This window comes from Lemur catta, chromosome 1, assembly GCF_020740605.2.
Source record: "Lemur catta isolate mLemCat1 chromosome 1, mLemCat1.pri, whole genome shotgun sequence".
In the NCBI taxonomy this organism is placed as follows: Eukaryota; Metazoa; Chordata; class Mammalia; order Primates; family Lemuridae; genus Lemur; species Lemur catta.
This window is the reverse complement of record NC_059128.1, coordinates 66,332,057-66,358,615: the sequence shown is the minus strand read 5'-3', so window position 1 is coordinate 66,358,615 and position 26,559 is coordinate 66,332,057. Positions and strand designations below refer to the sequence as shown.

The 26,559-nt window shown below is 43.7% G+C and overlaps 1 long non-coding RNA gene, 1 pseudogene and 2 gene segments (V, D, J or C); 3 read left to right on the top strand and 1 right to left on the bottom strand.

Moving 5' to 3' along the window:
- Nucleotides 1-26,559, top strand: part of LOC123620673 — a 477,715-nt gene that overhangs the window by 333,881 nt on the left and 117,275 nt on the right.
- LOC123620697 overlaps nt 1-26,559 on the top strand; it is a 362,704-nt gene that overhangs the window by 265,974 nt on the left and 70,171 nt on the right.
- Nucleotides 4,153-18,896, bottom strand: LOC123620842. Of its 2 annotated transcripts, none has more exons than XR_006728966.1 (3): nt 18,842-18,896; nt 15,604-16,310; nt 4,153-4,972 (listed from the first exon to the last, which is right to left on the bottom strand). It is a non-coding gene; the product is annotated as an uncharacterized LOC123620842 (long non-coding RNA). The 2 variants fall into 2 exon arrangements; XR_006728968.1 differs by lacking the exon at nt 18,842-18,896 and adding an exon at nt 18,128-18,185.
- LOC123620833 overlaps nt 8,587-26,559 on the top strand; it is a 54,520-nt pseudogene continuing 36,547 nt past the window's right edge. The window contains exons 1-2 of the transcript XR_006728965.1: nt 8,587-8,737; nt 8,890-9,240. The product of XR_006728965.1 is annotated as an immunoglobulin epsilon heavy chain-like (transcript). The remainder of the gene's footprint in view (nt 8,738-8,889; nt 9,241-26,559) is intronic.

The following is a 26,559-nucleotide window of genomic DNA, read 5'->3' as shown; positions in this document are numbered from 1 at the left end:
ACTGAGTCACAGTGACCAAGCCACTACAGGGCCATGATCCTGCTCAGATACTATACTAACTTTCCTGCTTCATGGTTTAGGATTGCTCTTCTTCTAGCCCCCAAAGCTACCCTTGGGGCCACTGGTTTTTTATTTTTTTTTTTTATCTACATAGCTGCCTTCCCAAAAGTACCCTGCAGTGATTCTGTGTATCTCTCCCATTGTTTCCTCAGCTCTGACTCCACATTTTGGCATTCTTTCAGCCTCATTCCTTTTTCCTCCCAGTCTGTAATAAAACAAAGCAAAAAGCAGCAGATGCATTAGCTCAGAGCCCAAGGACTGGGAGGGCAACAGTGGATGATGCAAGTGGGAGCCGCAGGTGCAGAGGGCCAGACCCACCACCCTCCGTCCCAAGGAGAAGCGGGAGCATCCCCCCCCCCATCTGTCCTGTCTCTCCTCTGGCATCACAGACCCAGCCCAGAAGACAGGGACCTCTCACTCTCCCCCCCCACACTGAGGCAGAGCAGGGAGAGTCTCATTCCCAGAGAAGCCCCTGCAGCTCTCTCCTCTCCCTCTGATCTTTATTTGCTTCCTTGTGGTAGATAAGCAGGGAGTTGCCCTGGGGTCCCGGGAGAGCCCAGCTATGTCACCACCCTGTGCCCCGGGGACATGTGACAGGCTGGAAGGGTATAAGATCTATATAATAAGATCTTAATCCCACAGAGATATGGTTCCAGCTGCAAAACTTGAGCTCCCTATCAGCACTAAAGCATCCACATTCTACTTTTTCATAAGTCCCACCACCAAAAGAGAAAAAAACATTTATAATCTCCCTAAACCTGAACTATTCCCCAGCCTACTCCCAACCGAGAACATTGAGCAAAATTCTTTCCTCCATTTCAGAGGAGGAGGATGGGCAGTGCTTTTTCTTGTATGCAGAGAATACTACAAAGTGGGAAGGGCTTCTATTCAGGCCCCTTTGAAACTAATTGCCCATCTGCTCTCGGTGCAGGTTTTTCCAGTTTTTACCTCTTTCTTGGAATATTGTCAAATGGAAATACAAAATTACCATTTTTTAATTTTTTATAAATGGGCTTCAACCAACAAAGACATAAGGTTAGTCTATTATCAGCATGAAAACCTCTGTTATGGGTTCTCTATGCTCTACCAGGGGACCACCAGACCCCCACACTCTTCCAGCAAGCAGGGAAAATCAAAGAGGATTTCCAGAGACACCAATAACTTTGCATTCTACCCACAGCTCTTTCTGTGGCAGCAAATCTTCACTGGGAAAATGCAATTCCAAGAGAGTAGTAGGTAATCTACCTTCCTCTGAAAACAGGTAGTCACTTCAGGGAACTGGACACACTTTCACTCTTAATGATCAGTCTCCTTAGGTTACTGTGGTCTGCTGTGAGCCTGGGAATCATAAGACAAAAACAAAGGAAGGAAAGAGAGAGAGAGGAAGGGAGGGAGGAAGGAAGGAAGGAAGGAAGGAAGGAAGGAAGGAAGGAAAGAAGGAAGGAAGGAAGGAAGGAAGGAAGGAAGGAAGGAAGGAAGGAAGGAAGGGAGGGAGGGAGGAAGGGAGGGAGGGAGGGAGGGAGGAAGGAAGGAAGGAAGGAAGGAAGGAAGGAAGGAAAGGAGGGAGGGAGGGAGGGAGGAAGGAAGGAAGAAGGGAGGGAGGGAGGGAAGAAGGAAGAAGGAAGGAAGGAAGGAAAGAAGGAAGGAAGGAAGGAAGGAAGGAAAGAAGGAAGGAAGGGAGAGGATGGGAGGGAGGGAGAAGATGGGAGGGAGGGAGGGAGGAAGAGAGAAAACAAAGCTGAAATACAGCAAGAACCCATTCCTCTGTGAGTCGGGTGTACACAGGCTGGGTTCCCTCTCGCACACACGCAGTGATGTGTTGTCCAGCATAAGAAATCACAGCTAGTGGACTCTCTTGGCTGAATTACACCTCTCAGAGGGGAGCTGGATAGGACAGAATTTAGATCTGAAAAGTCAGGGCAGGATTAGGAGGCAGAACCAAGAACGCAGACTTAGCCCGTTTAATTCAGCACAGAAGGGCTCAGAGGCCAGCATGATAGCACCTAGCCAATATTTAGCAAGCACCCCTAAGCACCCAGCACACTGAAGGAGCTCAGGGCAACAGGACGGTGGTTGGCGCTAACCTGAGCAGACCCTCAAGCCCCTAGTCTGTGCGAAGCCAGCAGTGAGCAATCACCAGGCAGGAGAGCTGTGGGGTCCACACTGGCCATGGAGGAAGGACAGGAGCAGAAGACCCACAGACCCTGACCCCACAGCAGTCATCGTGGCCGCAGGAGACACCTTTGCCTTGTGCCCCGGGGACACTGTAACAAGTCTTCACTGCCCTACAATTCTTCTCGTTACACAGTGGTTTTCAACCCTGCCTGCACGTCAGAATTCTCTAGAGAGGTTTTTAAAACCCTGTGGCCCAGAACCCACCTCAGACTGATTAAACCAGACTCCGTGGGGGTGGCACCCAGGCCTCGGTGTTTCTTGGAACTCCCCAGGAGGTCCCAATGTGGGGCCAAGATTGAGAACCACTGCATGGAAGTAATTGTCCTCATTACCTCTCTAGCTTTTCTCTGCCTCAAATGCCTCTTATCTAAGTTGTTATATTTCCTTTTTATTTTTAGTTTTTTCTACTTTGTCCTTTCAGTAGATAATTCTATAATACTCCATTAAGCCTTTTTTCACGCTTTAACTTTGCTCTTTCTCATTTAATTTTCATTGCCCGCTCCACTTACCCTATTTCCCATTATGTTTGTTTTGTTTTCTGTTTTCTTTAGCCCAGCGTCAACATTTACAGGGCACTTGATATGGGCAGAGTACTATAGTAGGCAGTTAACTGCTGCTAAAAATTATATCTAATGCAGTAATATTTTCTATAACATCCTGTGCTATGGTTATAGGCTCTTGTCTTATGGAAGATTGGCATTTTGGCAAAGTAGATCTCTCTTCCTAGGAAGCAGCTGCCATGGTGTATAAAAACAAGATCCAAAATAAATATATTGCAACAAAAAATTAAAGAAGCATTCACAAATATGAGGGAAAGAAGCCTTAACAGCAATCTGAAGCTAATTATCAACATCTCCCCAGCCAAACTCTTGGCCTCACGAAAGGAGAAAGATGCTGCCATTTGCAACAGAAAGAAAAGGACCCAGAATGTCTGCATAACCAGCAAGGCTGTTCTCAGACAACAGGATGTCTGTTGACTTAGGTTCATTTTCTCACTGTCTGCAGGCAAGCCCAAGAGCGCACAGGCCAGTGGGTTGAGATGTGCAAGAAAGGGCCAGTAGGTGGTCCCAGAGCAGAGTGCTTCAGTCCTCCCAGGAAGCCATGCCTGCCTTCCCCTGTGCTGCTGCTCAGGTGAGGGCAGCCCTGGAGCCTCAGAACCACAGGCCCTGCAGCTTCCCGGGTCTGGGGAGCCTCCTGAGAGCCCAGCACATTGTCTTCCCTACAGATCCCAGCCCAGTTCTGAAAACACCATTGAAGCCAATGGATGCTTGCCAAATGGGTGAATAAATAAATGAATGAATGACTCCTCCAATGAAATTACCTCTGGGAGAGTCCGTGGACCTGAAAAGGAAGGTGGATCCCACACTGGTACCCCGTCCCCTGATACTGTGATACAGTTCCTCAATTTCTCTATCTTCCTTTTGCCTTGATTTTTTTTTTTTTTTTTTTTTTTAGGAATCAATCCAGACACCTTGTTTGAGCAACAAGAGCTGAGACATTTGTTCCTTTTAGAAGAAGCAAAATTTTTCAGTGCCAAATGGCAGGGGAAGAGGTGAATAATTACATTATGTACTAATATAAAAGGAACCAAGCCAGAGCCCTGACCTTGGTATACTGACAAGTCTTCTATGGCCCTAGTCTCCCACATCCCTTTCTTGGTAGAGCTGAGAATTCAACCAGACAATTCTCCCTGGAGATTCTCAGAGCCACAGTGAGAGAAGAGGGGACTAATAAGTGCTGCCCTATCCATGGTGCCACTGTTCTGTCTGTAGGTGGGACACACACTGAAGTCCACCTCCCCTACCTTCCATACTGGTCATCTGGTCACCAGCACAGGTCTAACTCAGATTACAAGGTATGCTCATGTGCCTAATTTCATGATTACCAACCACTACATGGAACAGTGTTATCCTTATTTTATTGTCCAGGTGACTGAGGCCTAGTGAAGTAAGTGACTTGCAAGTAAGAAGTGGAGTTAGATGCAAACCCAGATCTTCCAAGTCTAAACTCAGTGGTCTCCACTGTAGCACAGCTGCCACTTGAGAACTGAGTGGGCAGAGAGGAAAGGGGACCCCCAAGTTCCAGGACCTCTTCCCCCAGTCTTCTCTGTAATATTCTCTCTGAGGCTTGTTTGAGCAGAGGTAGGGCTGCTGCTGCCAGCTACCTGCTCCTCAACAGTCTGTGCAAATTCAAAGAAATGGAGTGTGAGTCCAAGGAATTCATTTAAGGAACAGGAAAAGCAACTTTCTTCTGAGGTTATGGTAAGTGAGGGCTGAAACATGGATTAGAAGACTTGCTAAATTTTCCTCCACCTTGAAATTGTTCATTCTTCCTTCTGTTCCCAATGAGGCCCATAAACACATCTTCCTCCATCACTGTTTAATCTGCTGGTTAACTTGTCTGGTGCTCCCAACCAGCACCCCGGCCCTGGAAAAGAAATATTAATTGCGTCAGCCTCACAGCCATCTCCAGCCATCTGGCGCTAATAGAAAAGCAGGAAGGCACTTCCGCTTCTGTGGCAGTTTGTGTATTAGGGCCAGCAGTTCCTTCCTTAACCCTCCTCTGTCTGGTAAGGCTGAAGGCAGTAGAAGTTCCTGTCATGACAAGGCCTGTTTTTAGCACCACAACCCAAGACCTGGGGTCCTTGCCGGCGCTATGATCTTGGGAATGAGCCCCTTACTGCTCTTCTTTCACTCTCATACGTAGTGGACAGCAACTCGCTTTCAGGTCAGACACCCTGTGGGCAGAAGAAATCATGTCAGTTCAATGAGCATTTTTGAGGACCAGCATGAGTCCAACAGGTGCTTTTGGAGGATTACACAGGAGATAAAAACAGACCAAATAACAAGTGTGAGGCAGCACTTATAAATCATAAAACACCGTAAATAATGGCAGCTTCTGAATTTCTATAGATGAAGGGCTGAGGATAGAAACCTGGTTGGAAGATGCCACAGGAACTTCCCTTGAGGCTGTATTTTCATAACACACAATATTGGAAAAGACCTGAAGAATAGGAGGCTGATGGAGATTATGGGGGAGAATAGATAAAGCCCCCCAAACCATTCTTGCCTCTCCTACTAACTCCAGTATCATTATTTTTGTGGCACGGAGAAAATTAACAAATAGTTAAGCAATGAGCCAAATGTTTGCAAGTATGATTTCATTTATTTCTCAAAGAAACCCTACAAGTTATCTTTCCCAATGTTACTAAGAAAAAAGTATTTCTCTCTAGAAGTCACATGAAGGTACACACATCCCCCAGGGCAAAGGAATTTGTGGCCTAATTGCTGGTCTTGACACAGGAAGAATGACTGAGCCCAAGGAACACAGCCTGCGTAGAGCCCGAGAAGGGTGGAGTCCAGGAGCAGGGCCCTGGCTAATGTTTCTACCTTGCACCTGGGCACCCTGATGCAAGCTCCGTTTTGTTCACGTTCATTTTTACTCCTGCCATAGGCCCAGGCCAAGCTGGTGGTCCCTCAGCAGGTGGAGCACTTCCCACCACACCCTGTCCCAAGCTCCCACCAAATCATTACCTGTCCTCCCAATATTGTCCTCTACCTCGGGCTTTGATTTATTTTCCACACTAGCTCGCTCTCTCTCTTAGGCCTAGAGGAAGGTTGTTTGAGGCCATTAACAATAAATTCTTAAAATTACCTCTAACCCATGGAAGATATAAATCACAGTCATAAACATAATATACATTCTTGGGACTTTTCAAAATGACTTCCTGAATAATTTGGGATGAGTCAATAGGAATTATCTAGAAAGACAGGCTTATTTGAGCCCTGCTAACTGTTCTCTTGACATGAATACAGCTTTAAGCCCTCAGTATTTCTTCCTGCCTCAAGGCTTTATACAACACACATACACACACACACACACACACACACACACACACACACATATCCTCATTTCTTATGTAGAACATTCTTTCTCTACACATGCCCCCTACTGGTGTTTCAGGCAGGGTCCCAGCAGGAGACAGAGGTCACTCTCAGGGTGATTAGAGAGAGTCTAATGAAAGGGACATTCACAAAGATGTGGTCAGGTGTTATGGATTGACTTGTGTCCCCAAAGAAATGTTGAAGTCCTAACCTCCAGTACCTTAGAATATGAAGTTATTTGGAAACTGGGTCATTGCAGATGTAATTAGTTAAGATAAGGTCACACTACAGTAGGATGGGCACCTAATCCAATATGATCAGTGTCCTTCTAAGACAGCCATGTGAAGACAAAGGCACACAGGGAGAATACCATTGACACTGAAGGCAGAGATTAGAGTTACGCAGCTGCAGGCCAAGCCAAAGAACGTCAAAGATTGCCAACAAACCATCAGAAGCTAGGAAGAGGCAAGGAAGGATTCCTCTGTGGGTTTCAGAGAGAGCGTAGCCCTGCTGACACTGTGATTTCAGACTTCCAGCCTCCAGAACTGTGAGACAATAAATTTATGTTTTTTTAAACCACCAGTTTGTGATATTTTGTTAAGACAGCCATAGAAAACTAATACAGAAGGGTTATAAGAAACCAAAAAAAGATGGTAAAGCACCCAAGGGCTGGCAACAGAGAACCACCCTGGCAACTACCACCCCAGGCCTGAAGCATGGAGTGGGGAGCCTTTACTGAAACCTGCAGCTGTGGGGGACAAGCTGTGGCTTCTGGTGGAGGAGGGCAGCCATTGCCAACCCACAGCCTGGTGGGAAGGGGTCTGGGCTGATAACGCCCCAACCCACCCTTCTCCTCTTCTCCATTTTCCCAAAGGTGCCTCCCATGGGTTAAACCAAATGGGCTGCCAGAGAGCAAGGGAGCCAGGAGGATGCTACCCAGGAAGGCCAGCCTCCTGGAGTAGGAAGCAGAGTGGACGTGGAGGGGCAAACAGACTCAATCTCAACTGCAAAGTCACCTCCTCTTCAAGGAAGCCTTCCCTGCCCCTCTGACAGAAGCTGGCCCCTCTAACGTGCTCTAGCAATCCTTCTGCTTCTGCAGAATACTCATTACAGCTGCAGTGGAGGAGCTAATTACACAAATTACTAAGTGATGACTGGCTCTCATGCTAGAACATAAGCTCCATGTGAGAAGAGACTATGTCTGTCTTTCATCAGTGAATCCTCAGGGTCTGGCACATAGTAAGAATGACTAGATTTATAGGATATGCCAAAAGCCAGGGCAACCTGATATAAAAAGATCAAATATATAAATCCAAAGAGATCGCCCTTGGCAAATTTCAAAGATCTATAGAGCGAGGTCACCATTACATTCTGCAGGTGGGTACTGACGGTGCAATTTATAACATCAAGGAATGTGACCGGCTTGAGCACTTGCTCACAGTCCTCCAGGAGTGGTGGGTGGGATGGGCAGTTGGGCAAAGTGAGGTGAGGCCAAGGTGTGTAGGGAGAGCATCCACCGTGGGGCCAAGCAAACTTGAGCAGCTTCTATCTAAATTTGCTCGGGGCAGTCTGGTCCCAGTCACACTGGGGAAATCGAGAAAGCTTAGGCGAATCTTTTCCCCACCAACATGGGAATTTAGGCCCCAGACTCATCCTCAGATATGGGATGCCACCTTTGCTCGTGCCTTTTTGCTTACCAGGTGACCCTCTTCCCAGCTCCTGGGGCACTCGCTAGTTCCCACTATTAATTTACCAGTTTGATTTCAAAATTTAGTTATTGGCCTTTAAATCCAAAAGTGCGGGTCCCAAAAATTCAAATAATCCTCTCTTTTGAAGTGCGTATACATTTAGGCTGTCATATGTTGGGATGTAGAGGTGGTTCCTAAGGTTGTTTTTTTTTTTTACAATATTTTGCTTTGTGTAATTCAACATAGGTGACCTAATAGCCCTTCAGAAAAGAAGATAGATGAGCTCAATAAAGATCAGGAAACTCTGGCTCAAATTTGGAAGACAATGTTTCATTGGATTGTTCTTTTACGAATGGGCAAATCACCCTTATCCAACTTTGCCTAGAGGGAGTTTGCAGTGAGCACAACAATCGTTACAGCATCCTCAGAGTCTCTGTGCACATACTATTGATCTCCTCATTTGATGGTTCTTTTGATTACAGCTGTAAATGTCAATAATTCTTCTTCTTGATATTAACTGTTAACATCACCACAGAGTGTCTAACACGTATATCTACTTTGAAAATGGAACAACAATATCAAGTTTAACTTCTAGGGCAGGAAGCAGAAACCTTGTAATCAATCAAATAAGGCTCGCTAGCCCCTCTCAGCTGGCCTGACTTACCTGGACCACATTATCTGTCTTGAAGGTGGCATTGTCATCCCATTAATAAGCAGCAGGCCCCACGAGCCTCCTGTGATCAGCACGACACCTCTGGGGAATGAACCAGCTGCTGACAGGAAGTGGTCTCCTCAGGCACGAGTGCATCACAGAGGAAGTGTCGACTCAGAGGAAGGACCAGCCAGAAGGCGAGTTGGCAGGCAGAGCTCTCCCTGAGTGAGCCATGAAGAAGATCTCCTCCCTCATCCATCTCTCCCTCTTCTGTGCAGGTAAGGCAGATCCTGGAACCTCAGCCACGCAAGATTCAGCAGCAAAGAGGCATCAAAGCTTCCAGGACCTGCTACTCAGGGACGTTGCCCCTTACTCAATGATCGCAGCCCCCAGTCCTCACTGAGCCCCTCTCTTGTGTCTTTTCTCTCAGGAGTAATGCCAGCCGTTGTGTTGGTGCCTGAAAACCATGCAGTGACTGTGCCCGTAGGGGGGTCTGCCACCCTCAGGTGCTCCATGGAAGGAGGAACGATCAGCAGCTACTACGCAAACTGGTACAGGAAGACCCAGGGTAACACACTGACTTTCATATACCGAGAATCGAACACCTATGGTCCTGGTTTCCAGGGCCGTTTCCAGGGTGGCCAGGATTTGCCCAGAAACCAGGCTGTACTGAAGATTGTTACGGCATCAGAGAGTGATGAAGGATTTTACTACTGTGCCTGTGATTTACCACCCTGCTACAGGTCTACTTCTGAGGAACTCAAAAACCAATGAGATCCATGTAGAACAGCAGTTCCAGAAAGATCATGACTTTGTCCTCCATTTAAGAAATGGAGGTCAAAGAAAGCTGGTGTTCCTGCCCTTCCTGCAGGTTCAGTCACTCTTGGCTTGCCCATGCCCTCCTGTGGCGCTCAGACATGCCACCCCACAGCGGGGTGTGGCCCAGTGTGGGGCAGAAGAAGGGAGAGGGGGAGTCAAAGGAATGAATTGTAGCATTGACTGTAACAATTTTCTTGGAGCTTCATAAAAGATTTGGCCACAGACCCAAAGTGCTCAGGGTATGGTATAGATTAAAGAGGCACTTTCCAAAGAGCAACTACAGGTGACGTGCAGCTTCTCCCCAACCACGTACACCATGAATCGAGGTGTCCTAGAGGAGGAGTGGGGAGGTGGGGAGGCTCCTTTCCCTCCCCTGTGCATCAGCGAGGGCGCTGCCTGCCACCCTGCCCAACACGAGGGCGGGGCTCCACCCCTCCCATTCTGTACGGTTTTGATGACCACTGACTGAATTTGGTATTTTGTCCTCCTTTTCTTCTCTACCTCTTCACTTTTTCCATATGTGCTAAAAAACAAAACGTTGAAAAATTGCTTCTCCTGGCACTTTTTTATCCTTTTTTGGACAGCTCAATTTAATACTGCACTTTTATCTTGAAAAATGTGCTTTTCCAAATTTAGATGATTGACAGGGCTCTCTATTCCAAGGCTGAAACTGTGGCAGAAATCAGCCTTCCTTCTGGCCTCATCTAGAAAAATCTACCATTCACCTTATTCAACAGCCTCATTGTAACTCGTGGCGACTGGTATGTCCAGTAACCTGATTGTGATGATGGCTTCACAGATGTACAGGTATATCAAAAGTCATCAGATTATGCACTGTAAATATGTGCAGTTTATTTCACCTGAAGTGTGCCCCAATAAAGTTGTAAAAGTATTTGTTAAAATCTAAAATAAAACTTTTTAAAGCCTCATTGGACTACTTCAGGCAGTATCTAGGGAAAACTTTCTCCGACTAACCCCTCTAATCAAATATCCTGCCTTCCTCAGAAGCACAAAGAGGCTGACGAGGGTCTGTCTGCCCCCCACACACTCGGTTCCAGTCAGGGCTTTCATTGCCTCATCAAGGGCCCCCCAGAGTCCTCCCTCCTTTCGTGGCTCTGCCTGGCCGCTCATACATATACGCATGGTGTATAGGTATAAATGTTACAGTGCGTAACTGTTCCATGAGTTTTAGTCGTTACTGCCCCCATGAGCTCTTACCATTCATCTCCCCAGACAGCTACATTCGAACCCTTCAGAGAATCGTTCTCCTCTACTCTTCATCCTAGACTTACTCACTGTGTCCTGCTACCCAATTCCAACATGGGCCTGTAAGCTGGCTTCTGCCTTTCTGCCCCACCACTTTGGGCAGCTTCTTGAGTTGAACTGTCTGCACGGCTCTGGATGGTTGGCTCTGCCCTTGCACAAAATCAGGTTCCCAAGTCCCCATCCAGACAGGGCACCCTGAGCCCCAAGTGCTGGGAAGGCCTTAGGACCCAGCCTCCCTAGGATGTGTCCAGGTCACCACAGGGGGCCCATCACGACCCATGGAGCCCCTGCCTGCTGCTCCAATCCAGTTATTCTTCTTTGAGCAGATGATAGGCAGGAAGGTGGGGTGTATCTCCAACACTGAAAGGGCATACTTCTCCCATTTTGCAATCACAACTTTGGAAAAAGAATGGCATCTGGAAAGCTGCCTATGCAGATGTCAAAGTTTTAAAAATATGGTTTTATAAAGCCTGCAAGACGGATTCCTAGTAAGACACCCAATGAGTCCTCTGAGAGAGACTGGGAAGGATGTCTCTGAGGAGAAGCAGGTAAAAAAAAGAAAATATCTGGACAAATCCATAAAACTGTATGTTAGCTGTAATAATAACTAACATCTGTTGAGTGCTTAGTGTGTTCTAGGCACCATTCTCAGCACTTTACATGTGTCATATGATTTAATCATCACAAACACCAGAGGATTCATTTTTTATTATTATCACCATTTTACAAATGAGGACCCTAAGGCACAGAAAAGCTAAAACACTTGCCCAAAACACTATAGCTAGTAAGGGAGAGCAACAGGCTTCAGACTCTGGGCTCTGTGCTAGAGGACGCAGCATGTAATTTGGGGAGGTAGGGGCCCATAGAACAGCCCATCTCCAGGACGTGTCAGAAACAAGGACAGCAGGCGCTGTGCCCTCATCACCAGACCTGCTCAAACTGATGCTCCGTGACACTCTGTCAAAAAACTGTGACAATGGAGCAGCGGTCCCAAATGACCTCTCAAATGTTTTCTAACTCCGAGATTTCATGATCCTGACACAAGCTTTACACAGTCTTCTGAAATCATCCATATCTCTCCATCTATGAAATGGGAATAATGAGTTCCAACTTCACTGTGTTGTAAAAATCTAATGTTAGGAGGTAAATGAATTGCATTGTACATAGTAGCTATTCAATAAATGTTACTTATTATAAGAAAGAGCAAACTACATTGTAGAATAATTGAGGACAAAGTGAACTAAATTTCTGATCACCAATAAGATGCCACATTGCAGGTGTGAACTTACTTATCCTTATGACAACCCAGTAAGGTCATTATTAGCAGGATACTGAGCCTCAGAGGGACCGGAGAGCTTGCTTACGGAAGCAGAGCCAGGATCTGGGTCTGACTTGAAGGCTAATTGCCCTGGCACTGGGCTAGGAGCTACAGAATATACTAAATAAATCCCTCACCTATAGTAGCATCTCAAGTAAAGCATGGCTGGGAACAGGTGTGTGGAGTCCAGTCACCTTTGCTGATGCATAGGTTGCTTCTGACTCATTAGCCAGTTTCCAGAAGAGGGAATGGAAGTAGAGGTATCCAACTCCTTCCACTCCCTCCTCTCCCTCCCCTTCTTTAAAACATCAATTGCAGTTTCACTTCCAGGCTGTTCTCCTGAGATGCCTTGCTCCCCTGCTTGAAGGAAGACAGCTGCTACCCAGCCCATGGCCACGTACACTCCTGAGCACCACTCTCTAGGTCAGCGACTCTTCTCTCAGGCTACAGTATGAGAAATGAGCCCACATATCCCTTCCTTCTGAATGCTTGTCAGAGGTAGTACCTTGCTGGACTCCCTTAGAGTCTCTGGGGGTGTTGATGGATTCACTGCCTTTTCCTCCCCTTCTCAGGGGCCTGCCTGGAATGGCAGCTACAAGGGGTCTGGGGCTGGTGTAATGAGAGCTGGAGAAATTCCATGGGTTTCCGTCAGGTCCAGAGAATTGCTAACTTTACCGCCCATGTGTATGCATTCTGTGAGGCAAAGCATGCAAATTTGTCTCTGTCATTGTCACTGACTTATCACTTATACCAAGGCAGCAAAAAGGCTCAAAATGTGACATCCACAGTTCTCTGCATTCAAAAATGAGCAAATGGGCAGTAGAAAACACTGGTGGATCAAGGTGCAGGAGCCACTGTGCAAAGAATAGAAACTGATTTCTAAACAGGCCTTCTCTGCTCTAGGCAGGTCTTAGCCCCCTGCAGTGTCGCAGTCAATATATGCTGGCTGATAGATTTTCCAAACTGACAAGATGAACAAACTCAGAATCAAGGCTTCTTTCCTACTCTTCAATTCAACACATTTCCCCAAAATACTAATCAAAATGAGAACTATGCAGCTTTAATTTTTTTGTCAAAGCACTTTATTCATTCATCCAGCAAATACCATCTCTTGTATCTACTTAATTTTTCTCCACACCGTTTATCACTATTTGATATGCTATATATATTTTACCTGTTTATTCATTTACTGACTGGCTCTCCACTGGAACATAAGACCCGTGATGGCAAGGATTTTTGTCTGTTTTGTTCATTGCCCTAACTCCAGCACTTAGAACAAGTCTGGCCCGTAATAGGTACGCAATAAACATATTAAATGGATGAGGGAATGAAATATGAATGAGTGCTATGGCACCTGCCCTGTGCTGGGTGCAGGGGACACTGGTGCACAAGACTGGTGCTGACTCTGCTTTCCAAGATGCTTTCTCCAAGCTTCATCTGTCCCCTAACAAAATGCTGTTGACTATAACAAGATTCTCAGAAGGGTTGATAAAAAAGTACTCCAGAACACCAAGTAACTTACTCTGGAGAGCAGACATCAGTGCTCCTAAGTCCCTTGGACGTCCCCCACAGCAGGGGTAAAATGCAGAGGATGGCAGGCTTTCTGCTTCCTCCACTTTTTCCCTCTGATGAGTCCCAAGACTCCCCCGGCCATGTGTCTTAGGCTGTCAAGGAGAAAGCTAAGCACTTCTACGTCATTTCACAAAGGAATTTTGCAAACCTTCTCCCCAAACATACCTTCTGGAGCATGCTAGTTCACAACCAAAAGCCACAATAACACATTTTCCCAAACAAAAGAGCAATTCCTAGCTCCCTTGCATTCTACCACCACCACCACCACCACCACTACCACCAAATGATTTTGTTACTCCTCAAGAATATAGAATCCATTGGGGTCTTTTGGGGTTTTTTAGCAATTTACACATGTATAAACACATGTATTTGTGAATGTTAATAGCATACAGTACAGTGCATCAAATACTGAAGGCGTTCTCTGAAGGCTTGCCCCAGATGCCCCAGGGCTCCCGGGCAGCAGTCAGCCAGGGCAGTAACATGCCACCCAGCGTGCCATACTCAATAGGAGAAAGACCTGGTATCGGGACAAAGGGAAGTCTAGTCAAAATGCACTTGCTTGTATCAATTTAAATAAAGCCAGGTTCTCAAACTCTGTGTTTAAGTAAAAAATATAACAGCCAGGAATATGTTTTCTTTTTACCTACATGCATATGGACAAATAGGGAAGTTGAAATTATCCTCTTCTGGCTTAGGGAGAAAATCTCATGAGTATTTATAACTTTCAGAAAAAGAAATGTCAGTATAAATATATTACTAGGGCAACAGATTACTATGAAAGAAAACCAATCCAAAGTATAGACTTGTAGAGATTAGCTCTCACAGAATAAAACAATCTTTATTTATTCATTCAATAACAATTTATTAAGTACCTACTATGTCCCAGGTACTTTTCTAGATGCATTGAGAATACAGCTCTCAGAAGCCTCAGGAGCTTATATTTTAGTGAAAATAAACACAAAATAAAATAAGTAAGTAAAATATATGTTAGATAGCGATAATTGCCATGGAGAAGAATAAAACAGGGCGGGAGAGAGAGAGTATGTTGCCAGCAGGCTGGGGAAGATTATAATTTTAAATCAGGTTGTCAAGAAAAGCTACAATGAGAAGGTAACATTTCAGCAAAGGCCTGGGTTTAGGCAGGGAGCCCAGTATCTGGAGTCTGGATGTTTACCGCACCCCTCTGTTAGAAATAACATTTGCATGTACAGTTTTGAGACACATAATAAGTGAAGTATCCCAAGAATGGAAAAACAACCACCACATGTACTCACCAGCAGATTGGTTTCCCTGATCATCACCTAAATGCACATTTGGGAATGACACCAATTGGGTATCAGACTGAGGTGGGGGGTGGGGGGAGGGGATGGGTGTATGCCTACATGACGAGTGCGTTGCTCACCCTCTGGGGAATGGTCATGCTTGAAGGTGCTGACTCAGGGGGATGGGAGGTGGGGGGAGGGGATGGGGTATAACTACATGATGAGTGCAATGCGCACTGTCTGGGGAATGGACATGCTTGAAGCTCTGACTCAGGGGGATGGGCGGTACATGGGCAATATATATAACCTGAACTTTTGTATCCCCATAATAAGCTGAAATAAAAAAAAAAAAGAATACCAGAAGTCTTTAGTGCATAAAAAAGAAGAGAGAGAGAGACATAATAGTACTGGCTTTTCTGTAGGTTAGGGAGAACAGGGAGCAGTTTTTCTTTCTTGGCTTGCTAAGAGCTCTTTCACCGGTAGTTCACATTTTCATTTCCGAAGCCCAAGTGACGGAATTCCATTAATTAGCACAAAGTGTGCTGGGCATGGATGGGAGGGTGTGGCAAGGAAGCAGTCCTGAAATGGTCAAAGCTTACAACGTGAAAAGGAAGATGGACAGAACTGATTATTGACAAATGGAAAATGGGACATGGAATTTGGAGCACTTTGCCTTGATTCTCTCGCTACTCATGTGACCACATTCTGTGGCCTGAGGAGTGTTTCTTCCCAACCACAAAAGGATACTAAGGAATAAATACCAAGTGAGTGAGGTATTTCCCTCGCTGGCCCCCAGATGGCTACTGCAGCAGCCCTGGAAGAGGATCTGCAGCCTCATCGTTACTTGTAGATCAATCCCCAAAACTGTCCCAATAGGTTGTGAAACTGAAAAAAATCATGTGTTTACCTCAGTGAGGTTCTGGGTTTCTTCTCTTCTCCAGGAAGCCAGTCACAAAGAAACCTGAGGAATTTAGAGTGACTCTGGAGGAAGCTGGAGTGCCTTTACAATACTGAGCGAAGCTTTAGGGATTCGCCCTCCACGGCTTCTGGATGGGCTGGAACCGAAGGCCCAGGCGAGGCCAGTTTCCAGCTTTGATTGCCCCCTGACAGGAGTGGGAAGTCTTACTCAGATGCAGTGAGAAGGAAAGTCGGCCTCCACAGGGACAATACCAAAGAGACACGGCCTGAGTGTGTGTTGTCATATGCTCTGTCGTGTCAAAGGCCTCCTCATACATGAGGACGTCACTGTGTTTGCATAGCACCTGTGGTATGGCCATGAGTGACTGATGGATGAAGGATTAACTGCTTCCATCTTCTAAGGAGGTACAGAGGGTTTCAGGTACCAAGTTAATAAATAAGGTCACAAAGAACCACAAAGGGGCCAGTGTAACTGGCACTATCAGCTGAAATCACGGAGGTGGCACAATAATAATCCTCGTTCACAGTAAGCATCAACTTAAGTCTTTGAGTCCACAGCTAGTCCGGTTCCAGGATCAACGCCATCACTGTACTTCCCGTAAGAAGGATTTCCACACCCCCGTACACACACACTGCTGGAGCAGTGAGGGATTTAGTCACCAGCTGGCTCAACTTCTTCAGCTGAAGATGAAGAAACTGCAGAACAGACAAATTAAGTGACTTGCCCCCATCACACAATACAATGTAGATAGGTAAAGTGATAACACCGTATTTATGTCTCTTTCCTCCAATGTCCTAGAATTTAAGGGCTAAGAAAACCCAGAAAGGGGCCAGGTGAGGTAGCTCACATCAGTAATCCTAGCACTCTGGGAGGCTGAGGCGGGAGGATCACTCGAGGTCACGAGTTTGAGGTTGCTGTGAGCTAAGCTCACGCTACAGCACTCTAGCCCGGGCAACAGAGTGAGACTCTGTCTCCAAAAAGAAAAAAGAAAAGACAGAAAGGACAAACCATGTGATCATGCCAAGGTGAAAGAAAGATGGGATGAGAGTGGTGTTTTCTCTAAGTTCTAGACAACTACCTCCTGTAATCCTTCCCGCATTGCAGATCCAGGAAAACATTCTCATTGCCTTAATAAAAAGGCTCACAGCACAATTTAAATAGGTGTATTTTCCTCTCTTAAGCAGTACAGTGCAGAAAGGCAAAGTGATATACAAAAATAAACAGGCTTAATCATTCACAAAAATTTTAATGTGTGTCGAGCGTAAAAACAATAATCTGCAAATTGTCCCTAACTTTGGCCAGGTCCTTTCACCTATCTTAAAATGAACAAGTTTAAAAATTTGGATTGTAAATTGAATATATGTTTTTATATGTGAATTCTTTTCTTTTCTTTTCTTTTCTTTTCTTTTCTGAGACACAGTCTCACTGTCACCCAGGCTGGCACAATCATAGCTCACTGCAACCTCAAATTCTTAGGCTCAAATGATCCTCCTACCTCAGCCTGCCAAGCACCTGGGACTACAGGTGCGTGCCACCACACCTGGCTAATTTCAAAATATTTTGTAGAGACAGAGTCTCATTACATTGCCCAGGCTTGGTCTTGAACTCCTAGCCTAAAGCAATCCTCCCACCTCAGGCTTCCAAAGTGCTGGGACTATAGGCGTGAGCCCCTGCGCCCTGCCGTGAGTTGTTTTAGCAGTGAAAAGAGAATAGCCTCTGGAATCAGAGAAAAATGAGTGAGAATCACAACTCCTTACTTACTAGTTCTAGGACCTTGAAAAAGTTTGCTCAACTTCTCTAGACTTCTGTTCCCTCATCCATACAATAAGAATAATGATTTCATAGAGTTATTACAAGGATTAAATTAAACAATTGCTGGTAAGCACCAGGCACACCAGGTGACTACCAGCCAGAAGTTCTCAACACTTGATGAGAACTGTTCCCCGCCACACTTGATGGTCTGCAGCAGAGCAGTTTTACCCAGAAGAGACTGAAGGAGCTAGAATGGGAGGGAACGTGGCCAATGACCACTAGCTTTTTTCCAAACCAAGAAGTCTAAATGTGCTGCAAGCACATTTTTCACAAAATACCTCCTCGGGAGTATTCTTCCCACATAACCTCTCTTAAATTCTTTCCCTGCACTAACAATACTGACAGTCGCAAAGGCAAGACCATCATTGGGTGGGTCTAGCTCCCTAATGAGCTACTGTGTCCTCACTGCTTTTCGTCGGTACCAGATGAAGGGGATGCAGCCCAGTGTCAGCCTCACCGGTAGTAACAGGGAGAGTGAATTTTTCATACCAAACATTTTTCCAACAGACTTGGTTCAGATGTCTGAGACAAAAGCTGGATGAGGTGGTCTCAACTTTCAGAAAACTCAGCCTTATCCAGCTTTAGGAATGCTCTCCCAAAAGGCCTTCCTAATCTTAGGATATATTTAATTAATGTACCCTTGTAGACATACAGATCTTTTGTTGTCCTTAAAAAGGAACCTATAAAGTTAATCACTGACCTGTGAGGGGTGACATTTGTCCATCCTCAAGCTGCCCATGCTGTCTAGGTGGAGTTAGTTTTCACTGCAGTACTTGGCCAAGGAAACCAAGTTTCCCTAAATGAATTACAAGGATAAATATCCTCGTTCTACTCCTCTGGCTTCTTCCATTAAAAAATTACAGGGACCTGGTCTAAAGGAACTAGGGGGCAAAGCCGGGGAATCAGAGCCACTGTCTTGCCAGAAATGCATGCTCTGATGGCAAAAAACAGTGATGGTGCCTGTGCCAAATCACGCACTGGAAAGAAGCTATCTGAGATCTGAGGAAACTTCCACCTGCTATAAAGAGCTAGCAGCCTGTTGGGGGAAAAAAATTTATTGGGGAGTCAGAACTCTTACTCCTAACTTTGTGTATGACTTTAGACAAGTCAGTTAATTTCTTTGTACCTCAGATTCTCATTTGTATAATAAAGAGTTTATATTAGATTATGTCTAGGTTTCCTTCAACACTAACAAGCTATAGGTCTCTGCCCAGCAAGAAAGAGAAGGAAGCAGCATCCAGGAGACAAAAGAGATCAAATTTGACAGATGCCCAAGATTTAGGAAGACAGCAGATTCCTGCCTAGCTGATTCCTTTATGTGACCCAATAAGGATAAAATCGAAAAAGGAACTAAATGAAATACTCTCTTGATTAATCAAAGGGGATTGAAAGTCATTGCTAACCTCACACCTACCTTGCATCGCCTCCAGCTCACCTCCCTTGGGACACTCCTCCTGCTCTTTAATGCCTCATCATGATTCTCAAAAACTGTGATCACTCAAGGTTGAAGCTTTTAATCTCCCATGTATAAAAGGATATGCAAATAGAGTTCAGTTTCCTGTTGAGTCTCTGCCAAGGTCTTAGCCTGGCAGTTCTGGGAAAAGAGCCAAAGACCTCATATTTCTTAGCTGTTAACATTCTCCCATCTGTGCTCAAGTCAGCAGCCTCAGCTTCAGGCTGTGGTTTGTCTTTAGTCTGATACTTTCCCAGGTTTTTCTAAAGGAACCTTTAGAATGTAAGGCTCTAAAACCTTAAAAGAAAGTAAGATTCAGCTGGCTCCCCAGTAACCAGACAGAGGATTATGTGGTTACATTTGAGGGCAGTAAGAAAAAGACCAGGAAGTCTATATTTCTATATTCCTATATAATGGCCTCCAAATCCAGTCTTGGAAGCTACTTGAGAAAGTGATATTAATTAGGTCTTAGGCAGGGCTTTCAATAAGTCATCTGTGTCTCTAATCTGGGATGTCCCACATCATACATATGCAGAATGAAAAAGGCAAGGTCCTCAGGTACAATCACAGCCCTGGACAGCATTCAAAAATAAAAGAACTGAAAAACACAAGACATCTCAGGGTGTTTCTGGGCCAGAAGTTCTGCTGAACAATAGAATCAGGGACAAGACTAATTGTTCCCTGTGTCTCCATGTTTAAACTCATGCAAAATAGCAGCTACCATTTTTACTTAACACAAAGCATCCAGACCCAAGTTTACTGAAATGTTTTACCAATATTCTGATGGAAAATTATATGTTCTAAGCTATGTTAAATCTCGTCATTTATTAAGCATGGAATTTTCACTTTCTCTGCAAGTGCCACAGCTTATTTCTATTTCCCAGTGTTTGCCTTCTGAAGCTAACTCCCACAAGGGCTTTCCTGTACGTTCTCACTTCCCTTACAAGGTCGATGTACAATTTACATTTTTGAACTTCTTCAGAAACCTCTAAGAAATGTCCTCTTTCATGTCTTTGTTATCCCAGGTAGCTATCAGGAGCAAAGAGCTCAAGCCTGGCCTGAATACCTTGGAACAGGACATCAGTAAAAATGCTCTCGATGCTATTTTCGTACCCAATCATTCACTTGTTGTCTTCTGCAGCATTTGTTTCTAAATATCTCTCTCTATTCTTGATCCTTGAGCCTTCACTTTTTAAAAAGCATACTTTCTTTGAAATCTACTCACTGAGTGTTGATACTCTACAAATTTTCCATTTCTCATTTCCCCTCTCAGCCTCTCTCATCCTGAGCCTTACACCCTCCAACAGTGATTATTCCTAGACCATTCATTTACATCACAACAAGGAAGTGATGTAAAATCTAAAACAGGTCCCTCCCTATTTCTGGTTTTGTTTTTTTTTTTTTTTTTTTTTTTTGGAGGGGGCATGTTTTGGGTTTTCTTTGGGGTTGGGGTTGGTGTTTTTTTGTTTGTTTTTTTACTTCTCGGTCCCACTTCAACCTAACCCATGCAAGTCTGAATGTTAGCACCACCTTGTGCCATTTGTGGGCATTTTTCTCAGAGACTTGTCCCCAGAGCAGCATTTTGAGACTAAGCCTAAATTTCACTGATATTATGACCACTGAAGGTGCCCAGCTCAGGAAGACTCAGGACTTTCTACCTAAATCCAGGTCCAGCCACTTCATCACTGTAATTTTTCATGGAAAAAGGTTGAGCTATCAACATGTCACTCCTAGAGAGGGTCAGAACTGAATCTTAGATTCTACAGGATATATGGATCTTCTAAAGCTCCCCGGCAGAGACTGGACTACAGCAGTTCTGTGGACTGTAATGGAGGCTATTCCGATCATACGCCTTCATATGATCTTCGAAGAAAATATCATTGTCCCGTTAGACAACTCCAACTCTGGTCTACTTTTGTTTCCCTAATACCACACCTCTTTATACAATGTATTTATGGCAAGCTTAACCTAGAACAAGTCAACGCAACCTTGTGTTAGTGTGGGGGCCCAAGGTAAAGTAAGTGCATCTGACTCCGGAGAAAAACCTTCCCCTTTCTCCAGGGCAGACTCTAAAGACTGTGTGTACAGTCTACACACTCTATATTTCCATTTGAATGTTTTTCTCCCAGTTTCTGCACATTGTTTCTGCATATACAGAATTCAGTGATAAAAACTGAGACTCTGTCCTACATACACAAATTAACTCAACTATCAGTGCAGATCGATTGTGTGGAGGGGAGACAATTTTGCACCAAGATTTACTAACCTTTGTTTTAATGAGAAAAACAAGAAAGAGCTTTTTTCCTACTATGACTCTCTCTCTGGATAGATTGCTTGCCAGGAGGGGTTAGGATAATTTTGCCATGGCTCTTTGGCTTCTACACCCTGAGCCATCTGGTCTCCATCACATCGGGGGGAAGGATCTCTTTTATTCAGCAGTATTTATGCCATCACACTGATACCAGTAGTCAGACCTGACTATACAGCTTGGCTAATAAACCTGGAAAAGTCCATGTTCTAAGAGAAATGGGAAGTGGTGGGACCCAAAGGGACTGAGTGCTGGGAAACTGCTCATGTCGGCTGCTGACTTGGTCTTCTCACCAGCTGCTTGATCCAACAGATGTGTCTTCCTTATGAGGCACAGAATGGCCATGTCCTGTGGTCCCTTGTACCCCTAACACCCCACATTTGAGTTCCTTTCCAATTCAGAGAACAAAAGCTGCTGGCTTTGGACCAATTCACAACGGCTGTGGGCCACAACCGCCAACTACTCAGGAAGCATCCACCAGAGCGGGCATGAGAATCATCTTCTTAGAAATTCCCATACATGCAATCTCATCAATCATTTAACACCTGCTCAAAGAGGGCGACTGGGAGACTTTCTCCAGCACATCTTGAGGGATTTAACTCATGTTAGGAACTAAGAAGACTGAGGTTACTACCCAGATTTAAGAAGGCTGAGACAGAATTAAGGAAATTATTGGAAAGTAGGTATTACAACTTTACATGGACTTGAGGAAAATCTGCAGATCTATTCACACCTTTGACATAACGTTTCTTTTAACACTGACCTTGCCCGTCTTACTGAGTCCCACATAACTGGATAGGCATTCAAAGCCGTGAGCAGCAGGACCTTGCCTCTCTCTGTGTGCAGGACAAAGGAGCTGGGGATTCTGCTTATCAGAATATCATTGCTAGTTTGTGCCAGGCCTTGCAAGGATGTCCTTGTACTGCAAATGTCTGTGAGAGATTGTACCCTGGCTACCCTAAGTCTATAGACTTTTTCCTTTCCTTTCCCCGCTCCCCGTCCCAAGGAAATGGTCGTTGCTGTGCACTGCCTACTTAGTAAAGCTAAGAAAGACAAGAAGGAAAGGAAACAAAGTACAAGGAGAGAAACAAAGACATTAGCACGAGGGAAAATATTGCGGACTCTGAGTATTTATCATTTGAACTGATATTAAGCTAACCTCCCCAGAAAATGTCAAGGTTAGTATTAAGATGTATATTTTCTTAGGGGCTCTAAAAGAAAATATGAGAATTGAAGGAGTGCTCCTGTAGAATACACATACAACAACAACAACCAAAAAATAGTGCTTAGCTATTGCTGGAATGATTCAACATCTTGGCAAAACCTAGGGAGGCCGCGAGCTGTCAGCCCTTTGTAAACTGTAAAGTAGGTCACCTTCAGCTCCCCATTCTAATCTGTCTGTGCCCTTTTCTTGGACCCTCCTCCTCATCACATCCTTCATGTGCTTTCATGCCATTCCCATCAAAACCCTATCTCAAGAAATGACCTGAATCTAGTCCCTAATAATGCTTGAGCAATGAAAATAGAGTGAGGCTTTACCTTGTCTGAGGTTGGGGGAGAGGGAGCATTGCATATTAGTAAAGATAACAGCCATCAGCTAAAGACCGAAGGAACCATGGCAGAATTTTCAAAGTTTGAGGAATCCCACCCAAAATGAAAGGTGAAAGCTTCTTCTCTCTTTGTTTGGACGTTCAGTGAGGATCACACCTGGAGAGTCTGGAGCCTCCCAGACTGGGCACTTCTTTTCCCCTGTCCAGGAAGAAGTCCAGCTGGAGCACACAACCAAAGGGAACAACGGCCTGATCGTGGGGAAAGGCATTGCAGCAGAGGGCACAATTAGGGCCAGTAGAAAAAAAAAAAAGATACCTAGAAAGAGATTTCATTTCAATAACAGGATTAGCTATGTAGTAGCTGGCAGCCACTCAACTGTGAAACTAGCATCCTTGTCAGTAAGTGAATTCACTGGCTGACTAGACTGGAAAGATTGTCTACCTTGGCTGGGCACTAAACTCAATGACCTGGGCTATTTTCCTCCCTAGAATTCATTATAGAATCCTATGTTGAAAGAAAAGCACACTTGGCAATTACATACTCTGTATGGGTAATCATGCTCCATATACATATTTGTATCCTTTTTAACAATATATAATCAATTTTCTATGTTATTGGATATTTTCCCTAATTGGTATTTTTAATGAGCTACATTAATGTTGTATCTAGGGGCATTCTATAGTTTATTCAATCTGTTCTCTAATGGTTGAGCTTTAAGGGAGCTTCTACATTATTTCTATTATAAAAATTGCTGTAATGAATATATCTGTAATTATAATTTTTTCATTATGTAAAATTATATATATATATGAGAAAACTTCATATATATATATAATATAAAATAAGTCCCTATTTCCCTCAATTATAAAATTCAAAATTAAGAATTTTTGTCAACTTGAATATGTAAATCCTTAGGTTGTAGATGAAATTATCAAACTCTACTTTAGAATTTTTAATGTATTAATCTAGTTACACATGCCTATTTAAAATCATATATTATATAATATTATATGTCAGTTTTTAACACTACTCTTTTTCATTCTCATAGTTCATAAAGTGACTATTCAAATTCTTCACAAGTATCTCAAATCAATGTATCTGTCATCAGTAGAGCCACTTTTTTAATCCTCATTTTTCCAGAGTATATCAGATTCAATTTTATCTCAATTGTTTGAATTATAGCACATTATTTTTTATAGCACATTATTAATCCATATTTGAAGCTATCATAATACCTATTTTTGAGGGGCAATACCCACTCACATAACATTGGAACTGTTGTTCTACCATTTAACCTGGAAGCGTATATTCATGATCTTCACAATAAAACATTTACTTTAAAGACTTGTTTAAACAGTAGCAAACACTTGCAATTTGAAACGCATTGGGAAACCCAAAAATAGTTACTAAGTTTTTGTTAAACTACTTAGTCATTTTTTTCACTAATTCCATCAGCTGACTTCAATAAGCATCCATGAACTAGCATTGATGGAGGTCATACCAGATTAATTCCTCACTGAACTCTACTTAACTGTTCAAAATAAAATAATTAAGTGAAAGCATTGTAATATTCCTCTTCATAATTTTTATAAGGGATCATATATAAGAAATTTTCTCTTCTCTTATAAAAATAAATCTTATTTTATATTCAAACATATATAGTATTTTCTTACAATAAATTCCCTGAAGTGGAAATAGCTGTTCAAACCGGTATGAATATTTTAACCCTTTTGACATTAACTAATTGGCTTCTAACAAAAATTAAACAATTTATATTGCCACCAACATCTTACCTGCATTGGAAGCACTTTTTCTAGCAAAGGCATTGCTTAAATATCTCTCCCAAAAAATGGCTTGTAAATGCTTAAATTACATTTTTATGACTTGAGGATTAAAACATTTTTCCAAGTTTGGTAACCAATGATTAACTTTCATCTTTTGTGCTTTCCGCAATGCTTTTTTAGGTTCATAATGTTTTACCTACTGACTTGTGTGATTGCAATAATTTTGTGCCTGAGTTTTATAGCACTTAACCACAATAACAGCATCAGTGAGAGGATCTCTCAGAAGTGCTGTGGATGGCAGACAGTGGTGATGGCAAAATGCCAAAGGAAGAAAAACAGGAAGAGGAGGGTTCTTGTATTGATGTGTTTCACTGTGACGACCTACCACAGAGGTTGAAGTGTTTAAACCCTTGTTCAAAAACACCCACCTGTGATCTGCTATACATGTCTCAGCACTGGGAAGAGTCCTCTGAGTGTCATGGGAAAATAATATATAAGCTTATTGCCCCTGTGGCCCAACTCCTTCCTTTAGCTGTTTATTCTATATCCTCTAATACGGTAGTTCAGAATATGAACAAGTATTACCAAAGTCATCAGGGATAAATAATCCCAACCACACATTTCAAAATTTATGAAATATGCATATGGCACCGTAAAGGAGAATATCATGTGAGAGTAAAAGAAATGGGACTAATAGTGGCTGAGTACTGGTAAACTAGGTCACACATTAGTATATGATGAACCGAGAGGTTAAACCAAGACCTGTCTAATTTACATAATGCCTTCCTTCAAAGAGCTTTATGCCTAGTACAAAACACAGCAAGTGTTCAAAAAACTGATTGCTGTGAACTGAATTCGTCTCATTGCTTGCAGAGTCCCAACTTTTTTCTTTTTCTTTTTTTCATTTCAGCATATTATGGGGGTATAAAAGTTTAGGTTACATATATTACCCTTGCCCCCCCCACCCCACCACCCAAAGCAGAGCTTCAAGCATGTTCATCCCCCAGACTATGCGCATCGCACTCATTATGAATGTATACACCCATCCCCTCCCCCATCCCATCTTTTTTGAAACAACATGTTCTCAAGACCATAAATGGAAGCAGACCCATGTGGTGTAGTTCAGACACTAAGTGCTCAAATCCCAATAGGTCATGTACCACCTGGTTCGGATGAGAAAACTGCCCAGTGAGGGAGTAGCAGTGGCAAGAAGGTCGCCAGTGGGTAGCATGAGACAAATGACCCAGTGATGTGATGAAAAGTGCAGACTCTTCAATAATCAAACCTGAGTTATTACAGAGTCATAACTAAGTAAAAAGATGGTGGGAGGGAAAGGTTTTTGGGTGGAGTTAGCCAATAAGAGCTTTTGGAGGAGATGAATCTTGAGCTGGTGCTTGCAGACGGTGAAAGACCTAGCACCACTGGGAACATTACTGAGAGTAAGGAATCTCCCTCTTTGACTAATGCCACCGAGCAGTCCCTTCATCCCAGAGCAAAGACATAACTTATCTCCACCCACTAGAACTATACATTTTTGAAAGATATTTCCTGGGAGCACACCAATATTTCTGATCAGAGGATCGAGCAATGTTAATACCACAGGTCTCAGAGTTTACAAGCCCTGTGCTCTCCTTCACTCTTTCCCTCTTCCCTTGCCCCTGTGTGAGTTTGATCCAAGAAAACAGGGATTAATCCTTTCACTTTGGGATTACAACCTCCAGGTAGCACACCAAAGTCCATTTGCTCTCTTTAAGTCTAGGAGAGTAAAAACAATGTACAGGAAAAATTAACTATGCCTCAGCCTCCTCCCTAGGTTGTCCAAACTAACTGGATTTATCGCTTCAAGGACAGAATACATCAACCCAATGAAAATTAATCAAAGGAACACATTATGAGCAAATATAAACAGTTCACAGAGATAACACTTTTCATGAAATCTTCATTTTTAGTGCAGAAATGGAACATAACATCCTTATGTTACTTATTTTCTAAAACTGAAGACTCTTTTAGATACTACTTTTTCAATATATAGTGAT